This window comes from Erinaceus europaeus, assembly GCF_950295315.1.
Source record: "Erinaceus europaeus chromosome 6 unlocalized genomic scaffold, mEriEur2.1 SUPER_6_unloc_3, whole genome shotgun sequence".
In the NCBI taxonomy this organism is placed as follows: Eukaryota; Metazoa; Chordata; class Mammalia; order Eulipotyphla; family Erinaceidae; genus Erinaceus; species Erinaceus europaeus.
In genome coordinates this window covers 654082-663193 of record NW_026647136.1, presented here as the reverse complement: position 1 = coordinate 663193, position 9112 = coordinate 654082, and positions in this window count along the sequence as shown.

Here is a 9112-nt window from a genome sequence, read left to right as displayed (position 1 = left end):
GCCCCCCGCCCATCCCCCATGGCACAAGGAGCCCAGCCAGGCCCAGGCCTCCTGAAAGGGGTGGGGGGGCACTGGGAGTGGCCTCCCTGGACCAGCAGTTTGCAAAGTGCCAGACCCTCAGCCCAGACCCAACCAGCAGCCTGGCAAACAGCTCAACAGGGGTTCCAGCCAGCCAGCATGGGGCACAGCTCTGAAATGCATGTCTCTTCGAGAGAGACAGAGGCAGAGAAAACACTCCAGTTCTAGAAGTGTGAGGAGACCCCCCAACCTGGACCCACACCCCGCGCCCAGGCCTTCACCTTAGTCTGGGAGCCCGGCTCGCCATGTTGCCCCAGGCCAAACTCCAGGTTCAGGATTCCAAACAGCAGTCCCCCGAGGACCTCGTCGTGGGCCACACCAAGGAAGGACAGCGGGCGCACATTTCGATGGGCGGGCATGTGGAAAGTTCTCTGGGCCTGGCCACTCCCGAAGCCAAGGCAGGCTGGTGGGTTCCACCGGGGTCCCCTCCTGCCTGGGCGGTTGGGGTGGGCGGGAGGCTCACTGCCCGGCCTCGAGCTGCCCGGGCGGGTCCTCACCCTCAGGGCGCTCGGAGCCGCAGGCATGGACATGCTGGGCAAGGCCCTGGGACCCCAGGACCCCTCTCCTGGCTGGAAGGAAAGGGAAGGCCGGCTGCCCAGACTCTCCGACGGGGTCCCTGTGCTTGCGCTCCTGGAAGCCGAAAACAGCGGGATCTGGGGCGCGCAGCCACCCTTCCAGAGTGTCTCTGCCCGGGGTGTGGGGTCTGGGGGCTCGCGCACACCTCCCCCGGGTGCGCCCCTGCCAGGGGTGCGCATGGCCCTTATCCGGGGACTGCCCCGCTCAAGGCCGCTGGGTCCTGGTGGTTGGGGGGGGGGGGCGCGCAGCCACCTCTTCGGGGTGCGCCTGGCCCGGGGTAAGGGGTCCAGCAGCGCTGGCGCCTCTGTGGCTGTACCCCGACATCGCCCCTCCCCCCACCCAGCACCTTCCTGGGTGGGCGCGACACCCGAGCCTTCCAGGACGGGTGGCACCTGGGGCCACTTACTTGGAATTGGAGGAATGGCAGTAGATGGGCCGAGCACGATGGACATAGCCGCTGCTGTCCAGCACAGCACCGTCGTGACTCCCCAGCAGTACTTCCACGCCGGGAGCCTCCGCACAGTCGTGGCCTGGCGCTCAAGTCTCAGACCCTGGCCCCAGCGCTGGGGCCTATGGGTGCGACGCAACTCAACGCAATGCGGCGTGGGGGTGACGTGACGCGACGCAAAGCGGCATGGGGTGACGTGACGTGACACAATGCAATGCGCGTGGGGGTGACATGACGTGACGCGACGCTAAGCAATGTGGCGTGGGGGCGACGGGGCCTCAGGGCGCGGGCTGCAGGGCTCCATGGCGCTGAGCTGGACTCAGCTGGGAAAAAGAGAAGAAGGGAAGATGGGGAGAGAAAGATAGACACCTGCAGACCTGCTTCACCTACTGTGAGGCCAGGCCCCTGCAGGTGGGGAGCTGGGGGCTCGAACCAGGATCCTTAGGCTGTGCGACCTGCGATAAACCCGCTGTGCTATCTCCGAACTCACTTTTTTTTAATGTTTTATTTATAAAAAGGAAACATTGAGTAAACCATAGGATAAGAGGGGTACAACATCCAACAACGACAACAACAATAATAACTACAACAATAAATCAACAAGGGCAACAAAAGGGAATAAATAAATAAAATAAAATATTTTTTTTAAAAAAGGGGGGTACAACTCCACACAATTACCACCACCAGAACTCTGTATCCCATCCCCTCCCCTGATAGCTTTCTTGTTTTTTAACTCTGGGAGTATGGACCCAAGGTCATTGTGGGATGCAGAAGACGGAAGGTCTGGCTTCTGCAATTGCTTCCCCGCTGAACATGGGCGTTGACTGGTTGATCCATACTCCCAGCCTGTCTCTCCCTTGTCCTAGTGGGCAAGGGCTCTGGGGAAGCAGAGCTCCAGGACACATTGGTGGTGTTGTCTGTCCAGGGAAGTCTGGTCAGCATTATGCTAGCATCTGGAACCTGGTGGTTGAAAAGAGTTAACATACAAAGCCGAACAAATTGTTGACCAATCATGGACCTAAGCTGGAATAGTACAGATAAAGTGTTGAGGGGATTCTTAAGAAATTCTTTAATAATTTAGGCACAGGTGGTGGTGATCTCAGTTGAGCATGCACATAACCATGACTAATGACCCAGGTTCAAGGTCCCAGTGCCTACCTACTAGGGGGTGGGATTAAGCTTGACAAGCAAGCAGAGCTGTACGTGTCTTTCTCTCTCTCCATTATCTCCCTTCCTTGTATGAATTGCCTTGTCCTATCAAATCAAAATTTAATTGTAAATACAAATTCCTTAAAAATAATCTAAGCGAAGTCAGGAGGTAGCACAGTGGGTTAAATACACCGGCTCTCAAACTACAGAGGGTTTCCTTCACAGGCAGTGAAGCAGGTCTGCAGGTGTCTATCTTTCTCTCCCCCTCTCTGTTTTCTCCTCCTCTCTCCATTTCTCTCTGTCCTATCCAAGTACAAGGACATCAATAAGAACAATAATAACTACAACAATAAAATAACAAGGGCAACAAAAGGGAAAATAAATATTTTAAAAATTTAAAAATATTTTTATTATCTTTATTTATTGCATAGTAACAGCAGAAATCAAAAAGGAAAGGGGAAGTAAAGAGGGAGAAGAGAGAGAGAGAGAGAGACCTGCAGCACTGCTTCACCATTCACAAAGATTTTCCTCTGCAGGTGTGGTGGGGACTCAAATCCAAAATAAATTTTAAGAATCTAACTCAACTCATTTTGTGTTGATGGGGTTAGGGTTTAGAGACAGACTTAAGTTTGAATAAAATCTAGAGACAGGATGTAAAGTTCAAAATCTCAGAGCCAGAAAAAGAAATAGGGCTTTGCCCAGACCCATCCCTGCTATCTGCAGGATGAGACTGCGTGAGAGGAGGACAAAGCAGTAGGAATATAATGTCCCTCTGGAATATATATCCCTTGGAATATAATATCCCTTTGGAATATATATCCCTTTGGAATATAACATTTTAAAAATAGGCCTACTAGCTATCTTCAAAACAGAGACCCCAAATCTTCATCTGCAATATTCCAGCCTTTAGGTTCATGATTGGTCAACAATTTGTTTGGCTTCATATGTCAACTCTTTTTTTAGCCACCAGGTTTCAGATGCTACCAAGATGCCTACTGGACTTCCCTGGACAGAAGACTCCACCAATGTGTCCTGGAGCCCCACTTCCCCAGAACTCTGCCCCACTAGGGAAAGTGAAAGACAGACTGAGAATATGGATCCACCTGTAAACACCCATGTTCAGCATGGAAGCAATTACAGAAGCCAGACCTTCTATCTCTGCACACCATAATGTCCCTGAGTCCATAATCCCAGAGGGTTAAAGAATAGGAAAGCCATTGGGAAGGGATGGGATACTGAGTTCTGGTGGTGGGAATTATACCCCTCTTATCCTATGGCCTTGTCAATGTTTCCATTTTATAAATAAACCTTTAAAAAGAATAGCATATATAGATAGTTGTATGCAAAAAAATCAGTGGAAGCTTCTTTAAAGGCAAAAAAATAGGGGCAGGTGGTGGTGCACCTGGTTAAGTGCATACATCATAGTGCACAAGGACCTGGGTTCAAGCCCCTGGCCCCCTACCTGCAGGGGGAAAACTTCACAAGTGGTGAAATATAGCTACAGGTGTCTCTATCTCTTTCCCTTTCTATATGTTCCTCCCTTATCAATTTCTCTTTCTATCTAATCAATCAGTTAATCCAGACATAGATAATTAAAAAAAAAGAGGCATCACATGCAGAGAAACTCCCCTCTCCCTCTAAGCTGAGGGGAGACATTTTCAGAGTTTCTTCTGGCCTAAACAAAGTGCTGGGTGAAGATTTTGCCTCTTATTTTGTATTTCCTCTCACCTATAAAGGAATGCAAATGGGGGGTGGGGTAGGTGGGGGTGCACTGGGTTTAGTGCACATAGTATAAAAGCACAAAGACCCATGCAAGGATCTTGGTTGGAGGCCCTGGCTCCTCACCTGCAGAGGGACACTTCACAAGCAGAGAAACAGGTCTCTATCCCTCTTTATATACCCCCTCCCCTCTCAGTTTCTCTCTGTCTTAGCCAAAATAAATAAATAAATGAATCAATAAATATATGGCTGCCAGCACCAGTGGGTTCATAGTGCTGGCCGTGAAACCTGGTGATAAGCCCAAAAGCAAGAAAGAAAGGAAAAATAAACAAAGAAAGAAAAGCCAAGAGAAAAAAGGGGGGAGTCAGGCAGTGGTATACTTGGTTAAACACACAACAATGCACAGGGACATCCATTCAAGCCCCTGATCCTCACTGCAGGAGGAAAGCTTCAAAAGTGACTAAGCAGGGCTGCAAGTGTCTCTGTCTCTCCCTCCCTCTCTCTCCCCCTTCCATCAAATCTCAAGTTCTGGCTGTCTCTATTCAATAAATAAAGATAGTTTAAAAAGAAAAGAAAATTAAAGAAAGGAAAAAGTTAAGCTACTAAAAACAGGCTTTCCAGAAGCAGTTTGTTTCCACTCATGTGCTCTGTAACAGGGGACCTCAAAAAAGAGCTTTCTTATTTCAAATGCCAATTTGATGTAGACTTCTGTAATGTAAATTAATTTTTCTATTATTATCTTTATTTATTTAATGGATAGAAACAGCCATAAATTCAGAGGGAAGGTAGGTGATAGGGAGAGAGACAGAGACACCTGCAACACGGCTTCACCACTCAAAAAGTTTTCCCCTTGCAGATGGGGGCCAGGGGCTTGAACTTGGATCCTTGTGCACTGTAACATGTGTGCTCAACCAGGTGTACCACAATCAGGACCCCAGGACTATTTAAAATAGTATCTTGCCAAAAAGCAGTTAGCAGTCACACTCCAACGAGACTGTTCTAGCATCAGGAAACACTTGTAAACACCCCAGCCCCCCCCACACACATGCACAGACAGGCTCCAGGGGGCAGAGGAAGCCAGTCTGACCTGGGAGTGAAGTGGGCACGGCATACATGTGGCCCTGGATCCTTCCACCTCAGTGGGCCCCCTCCCCTCCTCTTTCAACCTTCTCAGTTCAGATGACAGATTTACAAGCAAGATAAAGGGACCAAGCCAAGAAGGAAAGGAAGATAATAGAATATTAACAGGGGTTGGGCTGTAGCACAGTGGGTTAAGCACAGGTGGTGCAAAGCACAAGGATCAGCCTAAGGATACCAGCTAGAGCGCCCAAATTTGATTCCTTAATAAACCAGCCCCCCGAATTCCTTAATAAACCAGGCTCCCAAATTTGATTCCTTAATAAACCAGGCCCCAAAATTTGATTCCTTAATAAATCAAAGATACAGTAAGCACATTCAGTAATATTACCTTAATATCATGGACTTCATATCCTACCCTGTGGTCAGTGACACTATTCTGGGTGAAATTGTAGGTCTGGATTCTTTCTGACTAGGTTCTTGTTCCAACCTGTGCAGAGATAGAAAGGAATTCACATTTTAATATAATTACTATCTTTACTACAATGGAAAATGCACTGCAAATTCTTTTCTAAGGATTTCTATTTCTGAACATCAGGCACATACAATTGACAAAGAGCAAGAGTGGAAGGAATTTAATTGTTTAAGACTCTTGTTATCTCAGGTTTACTTATGGAGTAAGAGTGTTTCTTTTTCTCTTTTTTTTTTCTTCCTGAACTACAAATCCACTGCTCCTGCAGGCCATCACCCCTCCCCCCGCCTTTTGTTGTTCTTTTTGTTTATCATTGTTGCTGGATAGGACAGAGAAATTGAGGGTGGGGGGGAGACAATGAGTGGGAGAGAAAGACAGACACCTGCAGACCTGCTTCACCACTTGTGAAGTGACATCCCTGCAGGTGGGGAGCTCAAACTGGGATCCCAACCCCTATCCTTGAGCTTTGTGCCATGTGTGCTTAACCTGCTCACTGCACTACCACCCAGCACCCAATAGTGCTTCTTCAGTAGTTCCAATTCCAATCAAAGCCAAATTATCAGTGGTACTGGGAGGAAGAGGTAGAGTGGATAAAGTATAGGATTCTCAGGCATGAGGTCCCAAGTTCAATCCCTGGTGCCACATATACCAGAGTAACGTGCAGATCCTCCCTGCTCCTCTCTCTCTCTCATTAATGAATAAATAAGATCTTTAGAACAAAACAAAAGAAAAATATCTCTGAAGATGGGTAGGTTGCACCATGGAAGAACTTAGAGCTTCTAAATTTTAGGTCCTGAGTCCAATCCCAAGCACTGCATATGCTAGAGTGCTGCTTCTGTGCCCCTCTACCACCTTTTGTAATTCATGAAATTAAAATAAATAAAAAACTATATTTTACCCTCAGCAGTCCGTTCTCCAGCAAGTTTACTAATGTGTTAACTCAATTTTTTTCCTCAAGCTATTTCTATTCAGGATTTGTATCATAACTGTCTAAAGAGAAAATTGGTTTAAAGGTCATTTTTATGAATTTTTTATGGAAATTAAGATACTTTCATGTTTTAAAATGAAACATATTATTACAAAAATTTATTACAAATCCCTATGAGTTCAGAAATAAATATCTCTGCCAAAACCATACTGCAAAGTGCAAGGACCAGTGGAAGGATCCTGGTTCTGGCCCCAGCTCCCCGGACCTGCAGGAAAGGTACTTCACAAGCAGTGAAGCAGGTCTGCAGGTATCTGTCTTTCTCTCCCCCTCTGTCTTCCCCTGCTATCTCCATTTCTCTCTGTCCTATCCAACAACAACAACATCAATAACTACAACAATGTTAAACAAGGGCAACTAAAAAGGGAAAATAAATTAATTCATTTAAAAACACCATACTACTGATAGAGTCTAAGGTCGAGGGTCAGGAAAGGGTTTTCCCCCCACTTCATTTTTCTCTATTTCCTAGATTTTGAATTACATATGTATGTAGTTTTATTCAAATGTATAAGTTCTACTAAAGTGTATGTATCATTTAAATAAGCAAAGTATGTATACTCTTGTTCTCTTCAGATTGTATAAATCTTTTGCCTCTTAAGTGAGCAAAGTATCATAATATTTTAAATTATAAAAAAGTAAAGGCTGCCGGGAGTCGGGCTGTAGCGCAGCAGGTTAAGCGCAGGTGGCGCAAAGCACAAGGACCGGCATAAGGATCCCGGTTCGAACCCCGCCTCCCCACCTGCAGGGGAGTCGCTTCACAGGCGGTGAAGCAGATCTCCAGGTGTCTATCTCTCCTCCTCTCTCCATTTCTCTCTGTCCTATCCAACAACGACAACAACAATAATAACTACAACAATAAAACAACAATGGCAACAAAAGGGAATAAATAAATAAAATAAATATAAAAAAATAAAAATAAATGCTGCCACTGCCTGGGAGATTGTGCAGTGGATAAAGCTTTGGGGTTCTTAGGTGTGAGGTCTCAAGATTGATCTCCGGCATCAGATGTGTCAGAGTGATGCTGCGGTTCTCCTTCTTCCTCTCCCCTATCTCTCTCATTAATAAATAAATCTTTACAAACAAAAGTAAAACCTGAATGGGGTTGAAAGAGAATTTTGGAGTTGGAAGCCCAAAATAGCCATGTTTTTGAGTTATTTGCAGTAAACCTGGTAGCATTTTAGGAAAAGTGGGCTGCATAACAGTAAGCATTATAATAACTGTCACAAGTCACTTTGATTTAGATATCTTAGTTTTCCCTACTTTTGGCCTTTCCACTTTCCCTACACTTGTTTTAGCCTGCCGTAGTGTAAGTGACAGTGCAAATAATATATTTATCCCTTGCCTGTGATGGTCTCAGATTGCAGAGGAGCATCAGTAGGTAGACTTGAAGATAGGAATTTGCATTTAAAAACCACTACTTCTTAGCAAACCCCTTCTGGCACACACACAGAGAGCCTAAACATTCAAGTTATTTCTTATTCACAGCGGAGTATATTTTCTATATGTCCTGAGATTTTTATTTGGTCAAGAATAATGAAAAAACATTTTTAATATAAAGAAACCTTTTAAAAAGTTTTTTTTTTTTTTTTTTTGCTTGGTAAGAAAGAAAGAAATGGAGATGGAAAGGGGAGATAGAGTGGCAAAAGAAAGTGAGACGCATTAAGATACTGTTTCACTGCTTGTGAAGCTTCCACCTGCAAGTGGGGATCAGGGGCTTGAACCTTGGTCCTCTCACACTATAACATGTGCACTCACAAAGTGACCTTTAAAAAAAGATGAATATATTGATGTATTTTAGTACGCCAGAGTTTCATACTTACACCAGAGTTTCATACTTACATAATCTACTGTTGTCAACAGTTGTTTTCTCCTTTTAAATTTAAAAATGAAAAAATGGGGTCCAGGAGGTGGTGTAACCAGTGGAGTGCACATGTTACAATGCACAAGGACTAAGGTTCAAGCCCAAGATACAACCAGCTGAGGAGAAGCTTCACAAGTGGTGAGGTAGCACTGCAGGTGTCTCTCTTTGTCTCCCCTTCTAGATCTTCTGTTCCCTCTCAATTTCTATCCAGGAAATAATAAATGAATAAAATATACAGGGGGCCAGCAGTGGTGCATCTGGTTAAGCACACAAATTACAGTGCATAAGGAACCAGGTTCAAGCCCTTGGTCCTAAGCTGCAGGGGGTAGGGGAAGCTTCACAAGTGGTAAAGCAAGGCTGTAGGTGGTTCTCTGTCTCTCTCCTGTTCTATCTCCCCCTCCCCTCCCTATTTCTCTGTCTCTGTCCAATAATAAATAAATATATTAACATATATAAATTAAAATTGACTTTAAAATTTTTTTAAAATGAAATAGAAAAAGTGGGAGAAAAAGCATGTGAGAAACATCACAGTACCTGCCATCATGCCTGGTGCTCCCATGTTGTGTTAGGGCTCAACACCAGGTCTGCAAGCATGGTGATGTGATGTGCACTCTACTGGGGGAGCAAGCTCTGGACCCCTTCGTTTATTTATTTTTATGGATAGAGCACCACTCAGAACTTCTGTATGCTGGGGATCAATCTTGGGGCCTTATGCATGTGCAGTATGCAATTTACCAATAAGCTACC